Genomic DNA, 16,191 nt, shown 5'->3' on the forward strand with positions numbered 1-16,191 from the left:
AAATTTCATACGAAGAAAGTTATTGTTCATTATCGAGGCTTCGTATGCTTCGAATGTCAACATTTCGTATAAAATTGAAAGGAAATGGAAAAGTTTTGAATTTGGCCCTTGAACCTTCGAATTTTTGACACTTTGAAAGTTAACTCAAGTTTCGAATGTTGACACTTTTCATCCAAATTCGAAATTTTTTTGGAGCTTCGTATATTTTGGGGATGCTTCGTATGATTTGAGCACAAAGAGAAGAATTTTCGAAAATGGTCCCTGAGACTTCAAATTTTTGGCAGTTTGTACCCATATTCGAAAAAGGACTAATTTTTGCTGGAAATTGAAGATTGTGCATTTAAGGCCCCTGTAGTTTGTGCAAATTGAAGCTTTCTACCCAGATTTGAAAAAGTGGGAGAGTTTTGCATATTTTATTATTTTAGGCGCAACTGGTCACTGCAGAATTTTGAAATTGACAATTTCTACCCATTTTTGAGAAATTTTGTCAAAGGCGATCCGTGAACGAAGATAAAAATTGATTATTTTTTTGGATATTCTGGATTGAAGCACAAAGTTTATGCCTCATGTTAAGGGAGAGTTTTGACATGAAAAATTCCGAATAGAGGACGTTCTTTTTCCTTAGAGTTTTATAATCAAATTTCGATTATAAAAAGGGGGAGAAATTTTATATGGAAATTTGAACATTAATTTTTCATATTACGTGGATTTGAAGACTGAAGTGATCTTGAAGTTTTGAAGCTTACGAGATGATGCATTTGGAAGTTCGGAAGTGATGTATTCGAAATGGGTTTGGTTTTATTGAAGATTTTTGGGTGTGTTTTTATGCACAACTTTTGGGTGATTATTTGGAGTTAATCATTGCTTGCTGCTCGATTTGTATGGTTTCACATCCTAGAGCCTAAATTGAAGAATCATGGAAGAATGGAAGATTGAAGTTCATTTCGACATGTGTCACCTTTGAGGCTCTAACCACGTAGTTGCTCGACTTTGGAAGATTTGAAGTGGGTCATTCATTCCTAACTTTGAGGGGGAGAATGTTGGGGTGAAAAATTATTCATGATTGACTTTGTAAATGTTTGACTTTTGTAAAACCCACTTGCATGTGGAGTATTATCCTTTTGACACATTTGTTAGTGAGAGTGAGACAGAGACATGTAAACACCTCTATATAAGGTGGGTTTATCCACTTGTAGAGGTGTGCTTGAGATATGTAAAAGTGAGTGTGTAAGTGTGTGTTATTTATGTAGTCTAGATCTAGATCATTTTTTGTGTAACACCATATACAATCAATACATCTCTTGAACACCCAAATCACCATGTTCATTTGTGCAAGCTTTAAATTCCGCATGTCAAACCATTTTCTTTGTTACTACAGTTTTCTAATCCAACAACGTTTTCGTACAATCAATGGGTAACCAAGTCTTAGTCAATGACTCGTATCTCTAGGTTTGAAGATATATATGATATTACCGTCTCAAAATCACTCGAGATAAATTCCATGAAGTGATACAAGTAAGCGTGGGCTTAATCCAATACTCAGAACTTATGAGCACTCATGAATGTTGCAACAACCATTGTTGTGTCTAACGCACCTTAGATAAATCCTACAAGCCAAATTCACGACAGTCTTAATTTAATACCTACTTCCAACGTATGATCGACGGTGGAGAGTTTGAATAAAATAATTATTCTAGAAGTTAAAACATGCAAAATTGAAACAATAGTAAACGATCAACATAGGATAGTAACACTTTACTCATAAATAAATAACATCTTTTATTTAATCATAAAATGTTAATTACATTTTACAAGTTTCAAAAAACTATCTAATTATTAAAACTAATATCGTTTCTCAGCCCGTTGCTCCTCGCATGCTGCAAATGCCAAACCCTAGTCAGTCCCTTTGTGAGGGGATCTGTAGGGTTCTCTTCTGACGACACCCTCTTTGCCACGAGGAGTCCTTCTTCTATCTTGTGTCTTATGAAGTGATATTTTCTGACAATGTGTTTGGATCTGCCATGATATCTTGGTTCCATGGCTAACGCAACTGCACTATTGCTATTACAGAAAATTTCCATAGGCTCTTGTATAGCTGGTACAACTCCAAGGTCTCCAATGAAGTTCTTCAGCCATATTGCCTCCTTTTTCACTTCACTTGCTTCTATATACTCTGATTCACAATTAGAATCAGCTACTGTCTCCTGCTTGGAACTTTTCCAAGTAATTGCTCTTCCATTTAGGGTAAAGACCCAGCCTGACTGAGAGCGGAAATTATCCCTATCAGTTTGAAAGCTAGCATCACTATACCCTCCTACTCTCAAGTCATCACTACCACCAAGGGTAAGAATCTAGTCCTTAGTCCTCCGTAGGTACTTGAGAATATTCTTTATCGCAATCCAGTGAGCCTTGCTAGGGTTTCCCTGATATATGCTGACCATGCTCAAAGAAAAGGCCACATCAGGACGAGTACAAGTCATAACATACATGATCGAGCCAACAACAGAAGCATATGGTAATCGACACATCTCAACTATCTCAACCTCTATACTCTGACTATGAGTCTTACTCAGTCTGACATTGTACTGGATCGGTAAGTCTCCTTTCTTGGAATTCTCCAAGTTGAGCCTCTTCAACACCTTATCCAAGTAGGCACTCTGACTAAGTCCAATTAGTCTTTTACTCCTATCTCTCAGTATTCTTATCCCTAGGATATAGGCAGCTTCTCCAAAGTCCTTCATAGTGAAACACTTCCCAAGCCAGGACTTAACCTCATGCAAAGTTGGGATGTCATTTCCTATGAGCAGTATGTCATTTCCTATGAGAAGTTTGTGGATTTGTTTCACGTACATCTGAGTTCAATGGTAATGGAAAGGTTTGATGGTGCGAGGTGCACTCTCTCTCAGACACTTTATGGAACACTCTAATGATTTGAAATAAATTTTTAATGGTTATGAATTTTGGAAAAAATTGTATTTGGAAACCTCATGGTCTGTGGAAATATTTTGGTTAATTAAAAATGAAAAAAATTCTTTTGAAAATTGGGTCGTTACACTAGGTGTAAAGTTGGAAACTTTACCCTTCTTGATCTCATTTTGATCGAGATCCGAGCTTTGGAGCTCTTAGGTTCGTTAAAAGCAGCTAAATGCATTAAGTTGTCGGTTATTGGGAGAACTTGGCGAGTTGACTTGGTTTTTCCCGATCTGTGTAGTTGATGGAGAAACTCGATGAGTTGAAGGACAACTCAGTGAGTTGCGTAAACTTGGACCGTAGACTTTGACTTTTGATTTATGTATTTGAACAAGTTTGTCCCAAGGGGTAGTTGAGGTAATCAAAAGTGTAATTAAGAAAATTATGGGCTTAGGATAAGACCCATAAAGGGTTGGGCCCAATTTGGAAATTGAGCCATTAGTGGGCCTTTATAGATCTTTTTGGTTTTGGTCCTCAGTTTTGGTGCATGTTGGGTCAGGGGTAAAATGGTCATTTTACCCCAATTAAGGATTATGAATTATAGATTGGAACCCAATTGCTAATTAGGTGTGTTATTGGTATTGATAGCTCAGGAAGCCGGCTGGGCAGCAGTTAAGGATTTCTTTCAGTGAGCTTCTACATTTGATGTGAGTTTTCCTCACTGTACTTACGGGTCGAAGGCACCAAGGTCGACCCTTTGGATTGTTACCCTAGTTTATTGTATGATTGCGTATGCGGTGATCTAGTAGATCTATATCCTGGTAGATAGGATTATGCTATGATTAGTGATCTATAGATCTTCCTGTTACCTGTTCTAGCTATATGTTTACCGGTCGCATGTGTTGATGTAGTGTGGTTGGGTTGAGAGTATACTGCTTTGTGCTGCCAGTCAACAAACCTAGTGATATTTATATCGGTATGTTATATTTATGCTTAGCTTTTATGTATATGTTGACATGGTTTGTGTGTATGGCCGGGTTGAGGCGGTCCTGCTTTGTGTTGAAGGCCAACAGACCCAGCGCGACCCGAATACACTGAAGGACTGTGAGGCGGGCCAGTCAGACCGAAGGCCCAGAGAATGGTTCAGACAAGCTGAGGCGGTCCATACATGTTGAAGGTTCTATGAGTGGTCCAGATAGGCTGAAGGCCCGGTGAGGTGATCCAGACATGCTGAAGGCTCTTTATGCATGTTGTTATTTGTATATGTTATCTGTTTGGGTGTTGGTACTTTGAGAAAACTCACTAAGCTTCATGGTTATAGTTTTAGTTTATGGTTTCAGGTACTTTAGTGGATCGTGTCAAGGTGAAGGCGTGATCGTACACATCCTTGCGTTTTACTTATGATTTTTGGGAAACTTTGATAATATGAATGTTTTGAAAACTATGTTGAAAGCGATTCTGATTTTTAAATATATACAAAGCAACACTTTATTTTTCTAAGACAAATTTGATGACAAAATATGCATGTAAACGTTTGTCACGTAAAATAACAATTATAAACATTTTAAAGTTATCATAGAAAATATGTATGAATTTTTGTAAATCATGCATGTTTTCCAAAAACAAAAATTATACTAAATAATCAGATAATCTAACAAGCTTGCAAAAATGGATATGATACCAATTGTTGGGATTTATTCAAAATCGTTTTCCCAAAAACACTAAAACAGATACGAAAGTATTAAAATTAGAATAGACTTAAAACCATTTTAAATCACCATAGATCATTTTGCTAAGAATGGAAAGATTAAATTGGTCATAGATGGAAAAAGTATTACAACCTTTGAAAACTTTGATTCTCATGAGAGATTAAAAGTTGGTGAAGTATGACAAAAACTTCAAAGTAGAAGTGTAACGACCCAATTTTCACATCCAAAAATTTCGATTTTAAAACATTACTTTAGAAAACGTTAATAAATAAAAACATTGTTTGATTAAACTACATCACAACATAAACCATGTTAAAAAGTCAAGTCGTACAACCAATCGAAACATCAGAGTATAAATCCCAGAGAAATCTAATAGATGCAGAAACCAGTGTGTGTGCATGATGTGCCGCTACCGTGCCAGCTCCTTCCCCTTCAATGAAGAGGTACCTAAAACCAAAACTAAAAACTGTAAGCACAATGCTTAGTGAGTTCCCCCATCATACCACATACCATACAATATATATCATGCATATTACCAAGCTATTCTGGGGTGCCTGACTACCCGGTACGGCCATTCTAGGGTGCCGACTACCCGTGCGGCCATTCTGGGGTGCCGTCCTACCCGTGTCAAGCCATTCTGGGGTGCTGACCTACCCATATTGAGCTATTCTGGGGTGCTGACTACCCTTCGGTCCTAACAACCGAACCTCAGGGACTATTTCACCCCTTACTACTACCATCACATATATCATAACACAAACGTAATATCAGACATATCTGGGGTGTCTGACTACCCTTCGGTCCTAACAACCGAACTCTACTACTATCACATACAACATATCATGCCAACATATAACATATCAGGTAGTAGCAAACTTAGATGATATCACAAAGACAATCATCTAACATACAACTCCTACTGGTGGGCCGGCATTGTGGCCTAAGACCCACCGCTACTTGAAGGTAACTCACCTCGGAGTAGCTGCTGATCTGTGTGGGAATAGTCTGACTATTGCTGCTGCTGCTCCGGAAATCCTCCGGTTGTAATTCCCACCAAACACTTAGTCAAAAACTACTAACAGTCCTTTGGGTAAAATGACCATTTTACCCCAGATCATGCCCTAAGTCAATGTCAGAGTCAACTTCCAGTTGACCCGACTGACCGAGTTGGCTCGCGAACTCGTCGATTCCATGTCCAAACGACTGACCTGGATTATGTTTCTACTCGTCGAGTTAGGCGTTGACTCGACGAGTTCTCCTTCCAAACTGATGTTCAAGTCCTTCATCCTACTCGCCGAGTTGTATGAACAACTCGCCGAGTTCATCTTCATCCGATGAACAAGTTATACTGCGACTCGCCGAGTTGTATGAATAACTCACCGAGTCTAATCTTGATCTAAGGAGATTTCCTTGAACTCGCCGAGTCTGGGCATCGACTCGTCGAGTTCCATTATGGGTGAGTTTTGGCTTCCAACTCACCGAGTCCACCCTGGACTCACTACACAACTTGACACAGCAAAAAGGGGACAATCTCGTAGACTCGCGACTAGACTCGCCGAGTCAGATGAGCGACTCGCCGAGTCTTCTCCATGCAAGAGCCATATACGCGATTTTGCTCGAATCTAGTCCATTACATTCATAGATCTGGGTTCCTTGAGCATGAATAACACGTAAAGATTCCAACTTTACGTGTAGATATTCATCCATGAGGGTTTTAGGGTTCAAAATGCACCAAAAGAGTAGATCTAAGGTCTTCATGCAATATGGGTTCATAAAGGTAGTATATCTGAGCTCCTGGAGCTCAACCAAGCCTAGATCTAGAGGCCAATCAACTTATTACGAAATATGATGCACATACAAGCTTGGGGAAGGGCTCAAGGAAGACTTTAATGGAGTTATAAGCATAAAGACAGGGGGAAAACGAGTTTTACCTCAAGGAAATCTCTGAGAGGACACTAAGATGCTTGGCTTCCTTCCCTTCCTCTTGATCTACTCCACTTCCTTCTCAAAATCTTCAAGAACACACACTAAAATGCCTCAAACTCACAAGAACAAGAACCAGGATGTATGCTTGGCTTCCTTCCCTTCCTCTTGGCTTCCTTCCCTTCCTCTTGATCTACTCCAACTCGCCGAGTCCACGGCCAAAAATACAAATACTTAAGGCAAAACTCACGTACCAGGAACCAAGTTCTACAAATCTCCCCCACTTATTTTAGACTTCGTCCTCGAAGTCTGCCGCTCGATCCTGAAACAGCTCGGGGTAATGCTCCATCATCTCTTCTACCGGCTCCCAAGTCCACTCCGAACCCTTGCGGTGCTGCCATTGCACCTTCACTAGTTCCACCCTCTTGTTCCTCAAATCCTTCGACTTCCTGTCGAGGATTGCGACTGGGAGCTCAATGTAATTCAGGCTGTCACCAACCTGAATATCCTCCAACGGCACTACTGTTGAATCATCCACTAAGCACTTCCGCAGCTGAGAGACATGGAAAGTGTTGTGGATCTGGCTGAGCTCGACCGACAGATCCAATCTATACGCCACCTTGCCCACCCGGGCTACAACCCTGAACGGTCCGATAAATCTTGGGCCCAACTTGCCCCTCTTTCTGAATCGAATGATGCCTTTCCAAGGCAACACCTTCAGGAGAACCATATCCCCAACTTGGAACTCCAAGTCGGATTGACGCTTGTCGGCGTAACTTTTCTGCTGACTCTGAGCAGTCTGAAGCCTGCTCTGAACCCGCTGGATCCTCTCGGTCGTCTCGAGCACCACCTCGGTTCTCCCCATGACCCTCTGGCCAACTTCACCCCAGCATATCGGGGTCCTGCACCTCCGTCCGTACTGTTGGGTTTTGAGCATTCTAACACTTCCTAAGTGTACATGCAACCCTAATAAACCTTGGATCTATGTTTGTCTAAGATACATGCAAATAATTAATTTTTCCAAGGTTTATATCCTAGCTAGCATGGCATGGGGAACATGAATCAAATAAAGCTAGAAGAAATACTTACCTTGAAGTTGTAGTTGATTGCTTGGAGTTTTTGAGCCTAGCACCAATAGTGTGGATGCCTCAAGTGGAAATCACAAATCACCACAAAATTGGAACTTTGAGAGAATAGTCACTACTATCTTGAAATTTGCCCTCACCTCAACAAGTGTCAACTAGTATCATTTCAAGAACTAAAGCCTCCTTTATATAGTGTGGAGGATTAGGGTTACATCCCTAAAACCCATGTCTCTTCATTTCCATGAGATCCATGGGTTAAAGCTCCATGGAGTATCCATGGACTTTTCCATGCAAGCCTAGCCCATTCCAAATAAGCTTTAGCCCACACTATATATATATATATATATATATATATATATATATATATATATATATATATATATATATATATATATATATATATATATATATATATAGAAGCCCATATTTAATTAGTAATATCTTTGATCTCTAAATTAATCCTAGATTAATTATAGATCACTACTAATTAAATAATATGATCTTATATTAATATATTATAACTTATAATATATTAATAAATCATAACTTGTACTATTCTCAAATATTATCCATAAATTGTGCGGGTGAAGTGCAACCCAAATGGACCATGCTGGGTCGGGTCAAGTACATACCAAATATAGTTATGAACTTAGACACTATATCCAACAGTCTCCCACTTGGATAAGTCTAATAACTATAGTTGCATGTATGACTTCAGGAACCGATCAACAATCGTAGCTCTTTAAACTTTGTTGAACTAGAACACGCCATTTAAGATAAGTGATCATATAATCCTCTGTTCTAGATATCAACCGGACAAATACATGGAACATGGTCTTGCTTATTGTCCAGCATTTGTTTCCCGATTTCCGATTTGTTTGACATAGAACTTAACTGAACACATCAATTTATTTATAACCGGGCCCGGTACATAGGTCAAAACATAATCATCGAAGGGCCCAGATATCAACTTCTAATCAATGAAGGAACAGATAAACTTCGACTCATATGTTTGTTCTACCACTCATTGAAGTACACACAAAAGCATGTTTTATAACATCGAGTTACCAATGCATTTTCATACAATCAATGCATAACCAACTTGTAAGTAACAAATCATATCTCTAGGTTTGAAGAATTATATGATATTACCGTCTCACGATCACTCGAGATAGAATTCCATGAAGTGATTCCAGTGAGCGTGGGTTGAGTCCAATGCTCAGAACTTATGAGCACTCATGATTGTTGTAGCCATGTCCAACACCTTAGACCTCTGCAACCAATCATGACAGTCTTGATTCATACCTACTTCCGACATATGACCGACTGTGGAGGTTTGAATAATATGATATACCAAACATAATTATTCTGGAAGTCAAAACATGCAAAAAGAAATAAAGTAAACGATCGACATGAGATAGCAACACTTTACTCATAAATAAAACACCTTTTATTCATCATCAAATGTCAATTACACTTTACAAATTTCATAATTTACCTAACTACTAAAACTTATATCATCATTCAGCCCTATGCTCCGAGCATGCTGGAGATGCTTAACCCTACTCAATCCCTTCGTGAGGGGATCTGCTGGGTTCTCATCCGATGATACCCTCTTTGCCACGAGGATTCCTTCTTCTATTCGATGTCTGATGAAGTGATATTTTATGTCAATGTGTCTGGATCTCCTATGATGTCTTGGTTCCTTGGCTAAGGCAACCGCACTATTGCTGTCACAGAAAATCTCCATCGGCTCTTTTATAGCTGGTACAACTCCAAGGTCTCCGATGAAGTTCTTTAGCCATATAGCCTCCTTTGCTGCCTCGCTTGCTGCTATACTCTGATTCACAAGTGGAATCAGCCACTGTCTCCTGCTTGGAACTCTTCCAAGTGATTGCTCCTCCGTTTAAGGTAAAGACCCAGCCCGACTGAGAGCGGAAATTATCCCTATCAGTCTGGAAGCTAGCATCACTATACCCTACAACTCTCAAGTCATCACTCCCACCGAAGGTAAGGACCCAGTCCTTAGTCCTTCGCAGGTACTTGCGGATATTCTTTACCGCAGTCCAGTGTTCCTTGCCAGGGTTCCCCTGATACCTGCTAACCATGCTCAAAGCAAAGGCTACATCAGGTCGAGTACACGTCATAGCATACATGATCGATCCTAAAACTGAAGCATAAGGTAGTCGACTCATCTCTGCTATCTCAGCCTCAGTACTAGGGCTTTGTGTCTTACTCAATCTGGCATTACTCTGAATGGGTAACTCACCTTTCTTGGAGTTATGCATGTTGAATCTTTTCAACACTTTGTCCACATAGGTGCTTTGACTAAGTCCAATTAGTCTTTTACTCCGGTCTCTCAAGATCCTTATCCCTAGAATATAGGCAGCTTCTCCTAGGTCCTTCATAAGGAAACACTTCCCAAGCCAGGACTTAACTTCCTGCAAAGTTGGGATGTCATTTCCTATGAGTAGTATGTCATCCACATACAATACCAAGAAGCTGACTATACTCCCACTAGCCTTGACATAAACACACGATTCATCTTCACTCCTAGAAAAGCCAAATTCCCTGACCTTTTCATCAAAGCAAAGATTCCATCTGCGAGGTGCTTGCTTCAATCCATAAATGGATTTCTCAAGCTTACACACTCTATTAGGGTACTCGTTGCTGACAAAACCCTCTGGCTGACTCATGTAAACATCTTCAGCCAACTTTCCATTAAAGAAAGCAGTTTTGACATCCATTTGCCATATTTCATAGTCATGAAATGCAGCTATGGCTAATAGAACCCGAATAGACTTAATCTTGGCTACTGGAGAAAAGGTCTCATCATAGTCCACTCAAGGAATTTGAGAGAAGCCCTTTGCAACCAGTCTAGCCTTATAAGTGTGTACTTTACCATCCATGTCGGTCTTCTTCTTGAAGACCCATTTGCACCCTACAGTCTTATGACCTGGTACATTCTCAACCAAGTTCCAAACTTGATTGTCATACATGGATTGTATCTCGCTATCCATAGCCTCTTTCCATTTCACAGACTCGGGGCCTGCCATGGCTTCCATGTAACTGTTAGGTTCATCCATACCTACTAGTGTCTCATCACTAATAAGTGTCTCATCTTCCGCAGTAATATGAAAACCATAGTAGTGCTCAGGTGCATTCCTAACTCTCGTGGAACGTCTCAGAGGTACAAAATCGTCCAATGGCTCAACAGGAGTTTCCTCCTCAAGTTGAGGGCTAGGGTTTGAAGTTCTTTCACCACTTGACTCTTGAAGTTCTTCAAGGTCAATTTGCCTCCCACTATCTCCTTGGCTTATAAATTCTCTCTCACGAAAGACTCATCTTCTTGCTACAAAGACCACATTATCACTAGGTCTGTAAAAGAGGTAACCAAAGGATCTTTGTGGGTAGCCGATGAAAATACACCTCTCGCTTCGGGGTTCTAGCTTATCATGAGACTCGCGCCTCACAAAAGCTTCGCAACCCCAAATCTTGATGTGGTCTAGTTTGGGTACTTTACCAGTCCACATTTCCTAAGGAGTTTTGGCAACTTTCTTTGTAGGGACTAGATTAAGGATATGGGCGGCAGTCTCTAAGGCATACCCCCAAAAAGAGATTGGTAGCGAAGCTCGACTCATCATGGAACGAACCATATCCAACAAGGTTCGATTACGCCTCTCAGCTACACCATTCAACTGTGGTGTCCTGGGTGGTGTCAATTGTGAGACTATCCCACATTCCCTTAGATAGTTAAGGAACTTTGAACTAAGATACTCACCACCACGATCGGATCGAAGCATCTTAATGTTCCTGCCCAATTGATTCTCGACTTCCTGTTTAAATTCCTTAAACCTTTCGAAAGTCTCTGACTTATGCTTGATTAAGTAGACATATCCATATCTACTGTAATCATCGGTAAAAGTCAAATAATAACGATTAGCATCCCTTGTGGCATGTTTGAATGGTCCACACACATCTGTGTGTACAAGGTCCAACAAACCTTCACCCCTCTCACATGAGCCTGTGAAGGGTGACTTTTTCATTTTTCCAAGTAAGCATGATTCGCAACTATCATCTAACTTTAGGTCAAATGACTCCAAGACTCCATCCTTTTGGAGTTGGCCTATGCGCTTCTTGCTTATATGTGCAAGTCGACAATGCCATAACGATGCTTTATCCAAGTTATTATTATTAATAGAATCAATACACATCACATTATTTTCTAAGTTATCCACCACAGATACTGTTTCATACACGCCATCACAAGGTAATGCTTTAAAATAAAGAACATTATTAAAGAAAGCATCAATAGAACCAACTTCATTATTAAATGAAAAGGTAAAACCTTGTTTATACAATGCATGAAAGGAAATAATATTTCTTGCCATTTCTGGCGAATAACAACATTTATTCAAATCTAAACTAAACCCACTACTTAGCGACAAAGTATAAACTCCAATCTTGGTGACAGGTGTAACTTTCCTATTCCCCATGATTAAGTTTATTCTTCCTTGCTCCACATTCTGACTTCTTCTTAGTCCCTGCAAGTCAAAACAAATATGAATATCACAACCGGTATCAAGGACCCAAGATTTAGAATGGGGTAAGTTATTAGAAATGATAGTGTAAATACCTGCATAGTTGGGTTTAACTTTCCCATCCTTTACATCTTGCTGGTACTTTGGGCAGTTCCGCTTCCAATGTGCCTTTTCATGGCAATAGAAGCATTCAGCCTCTTTTGGGTCGAAAGAAGGAGTGATGAAACCTTTCTTGGTTCCACTTGAAGAAGAGCCATCAAGGGTCCTAACCTTGGTACCCTTCGAAGAACTCTTTCTCTTCTTCCCTCGTCCTTTCCCGATTTCCAAGACAGGGGCGGAGTTTGTAGAAGTAGGAGTAGTAACAACCGCCTTACCCTTAAGACCACTTTCCGCGGTCTTTAAGAGTCCTTGAAGTTTGCTGAGTGTGACCTCTTCCTTGTTCATGTGGTATGTCCTGCGGAATTGATCATAACATGAAGGTAAGAAGTGCAAAATGATATCTATTGCAAGCTCCCCAGGGAAGTTCACATTTAGCTTCAGCAAACGGTCCACAAATCTTTGTATTTTCTGCATGTGGCCCGTGATGGGTTCACCATCCTTCATGCGAGTTGTTATCATGGAGGAGATGATTTCATACCTCTCTTGACGAGCACTTTGATGGTATCTTTCCATCAAGTCTTGGTGCATTTCATAGGGGTAGAAATCTTCATAGGATTTTTGGAGATCCGCGGTCATAGTGGCCATCATGATGCATGCCACTTTGGTGGAATCCCTTTCATGTGCCCTAAACTCAGCGATCTCTTGAGGAGTAGCAACTGTCTCATCAATCTCCTTAAGCTCCTTATCGAGGACATATTCCTTGTCCTCGTAGCGAGTAATCATTCTGATGTTTCTGATCCATTCATTAAAGTTGGATCCATCAAAAGTGTCTTTCCCACATAAGTTCATAAGAGTAAAGGAGCCATTGGGATTAGAGCCAGAAGCAATAGTGTTTGCAGACATCTGAAAATGAAGAAAGAAGGTTTTAGTTTAGATATAGAGATAGTCCTTAATAAAACACCCAAATGTAGTATTAAGGCTAGGATCCAATCACAATATATTATAACTTAGAAGAGGTATGCCGTAGTGTCACACCCCGAAAATCAAAGGCGAAAACATTTCCAGGGTGGACTACCACGTTGTGTATCAAATCCAATGTACATAGTAATCACAGTAAACAACCATTACATTACATATATATGAAAGTTTACATTTGTTTCAAAAGTAAAGTTATATGTCCATTCCATAAATCTATCTAGCCATATCCAAGGTCCAATTGTGTTTAGGAAGGGTTTTTGTGCTCCAAAACCCATTATATATCAGTTTACGGCCTAAGAGGGTTCCATGGCCGTAAACTCATGAATGATGTCTAAATTCATGCTTTGAACTCGAATTTGAAGGCTAAAGATGCTATACATTAAGGTTAGGAAGGTACCTTAGAGATTTGAGGCCTTAAAATTTAGTTTTAGACCCTTAAACTTTGGGTTTTGGAGAGAGGTTAGAGAGAGAGTAGAGAGAGAAGGAAAAAGCTTCAAATGGATGCTAAAACACTTTTATATAGGTTCTAAAACTTGGACACGGTGGAATTCTACCCGATACCGACGTTAAACGCAGCTTATGGTCGCACCCGATTAAGTTACCGTCACCCGGCGGGGACGTTTCTAAAACTTATGAAATAAATATTTTAGGCTAATTATATGAGTTCCTGAGTGATTTAGACACTCATTAAATTATAATAAACATATAAGTTTTTAAATAATTAACCCAAAGTGAAAAAGGAACGAATTTGATAACGGCGACTTTTTCGGGTAGAACGGGTTTTGGCGACTAACAACTTCGGGTTGTTACATTATCCCCCCGTTAGAGGGAATTTCGTCCCGAAATTCAAAGAATAAAATATAGATCATGAATTTGAAATGAGACACGAATGGATTTGTTACTTCGGATCTTCACTTTCTCAAGTGGAATCGGGTCTCTACTGGGCGTTCTAGTGAATTCTCACCATCGGAACGTGTCCTTGTTTCGTACCTTGACTCTCTCTCAATCTATGTTATCAATCGGTTTTCTCATGGAAGTTCCAACCCTGGACGACTTCGGTTTCCTTAAGGAATCACTAGGGTTTCGTTGGGTAGAAGCTTCTAAGGATTCGAGACATGATGTACTGGATAGATGTTAACAAGCTCTACAAGCATCCGAACCCTGAAGATTGTAGAATCAATCTCTACGAAGACCTCGAAAAGTATGAGGTGGAAGTAAACTTTAGACGTTCGAATGAAATTCCTGGAAACTCTTCGGGATAGACATTTAGTAGAAAGAGCTACTAACTTCCCATTTCTCAATGATTACAGAAACGAGGAATGTGTGGTAATTCGTATCAGGAAAACTTTTGAGTTTTATAACATGAAACAATATGAAGGTTTGATGCCGAAGATCATGAGAGTTAGGTCGAGGAAAAGATATAGACAGGCGATCCTATCGAAATCAAGATAACAACATGAATGAAGCTCAGTCATTCACGTTAAACGTAGCATCAAAGTATTCTCGTGAAAGGTTTCCCATTTAACCGAATGGAATAGAATAGTCCTCTAGACCGAGGATTCAATCTATAGGTACGAAGTTAGTGTTCTCAATCTCATTGGTTAGTCATCTCGATGATACACATTTCGATCACATACGAAGGATTGAGCTTAGAGAACATTCGAATCAATAGATATTAGGTTTCCCTCTTTGTACTGGAATTGAAAAGAGTTGCAAGTATAAGTGTTATCAAAGAGAAGTATACCTGGAGCGACAGAGGGATCAGTGGTGGTAGTTGCTTTGGGGCAATTCCTTTTGAAGTGCCTTGCTTCACCACAATTGTAGCAGGCCGGACTGATTCCCGCTCCAGATGATTGGTTCGTTGATTTGGCCGGTTTTCTGCAGGTTCGAGACAGATGGCCCTTCTTGCCACAGTTGTCGCAGATCCTTTTGCGACATGGGCCAGGAATGCGGTGATGGTAGTTGCACTTACCACACCATGGAAGACTAGCAGTGTATCCACTGGCGGGAGTTTGGGCTGTGGATCCCATAGCTGAGACAGCAACAGGGGCAGTAGCAGCATGGACTGTTACCGTTTGCTGTTTCTTAGAAGACCCTTTTGTACTCGGGGCCTTCCGCTTGTTCCGAGATTTCTTTTTACTTTCACCTCCACTTGTGTCTGACTCGGGAGTGGTAGCTTCCTCATCAGAGTTGTCTTCGTGATCGATCAAGATTTTCGCAAGACATTTAGCGCTGTCGTACGTGTCTGGCTTTGCAGCCAAGACATTCCCTTTAGTTGGCTGGGTCAATCCCCAGATGAATCTTTCGATCTTTTTACTCTCCGGGGTAACCATTCCCGGACAGAGTAATGCCAGGTCATCGAATCTTGAAGTATAAGCAGCTATGTTGGAACCCTTCATCTTAAGGTTCCAGAGTTCATGTTCTAGTTTCTGAATTTCGCCCCGAGGGCAGTATTCTGCAAGCAGAAGCTCCTTCATAGCTTCCCAACCCATGGCATTTGCTATAGATAAGGTTAAGGATTTGACTTGGCCGTTCCACCAAGTCAGGGCTTTGTCAAGGAAAGTGCAGGCGGCGAATTTGACTTTGTCAGACTCCGAATAGGCACATATTTCGAAGATTGATTCGATTTTCTCGAACCATCGAGTTAGGGAAATCACACCTCCAGTGCCATCAAAGGTTGTGGGCTTCGCGTTCATGAAATCTTTGTAGGAACCCCCTCTTCGGTGTTCCTGGTTGTCTTCTGGATTTTGGGGTTGGGGACCACCTCCGGAGCCACTGGATTCATTTGTGACATGGCTGCCACCATTGCAGCAGTCAGAACTGTTTGAAGTGATGCGAGATCAAATTGAGGAGAAGGTGGTGGCGGAGGAGGATTGTCGTTGTTCTTCGAGCTGGGTCTCTTTCTTGGAGGCATCTTGATCTAAAAAGATCAGGAATGAGAGGATC

This window comes from Lactuca saligna, chromosome 6 (assembly GCF_052625555.1).
Source record: "Lactuca saligna cultivar CGN05327 chromosome 6, ASM5262555v1, whole genome shotgun sequence".
Lineage (NCBI taxonomy): Eukaryota > Viridiplantae > Streptophyta > Magnoliopsida > Asterales > Asteraceae > Lactuca > Lactuca saligna.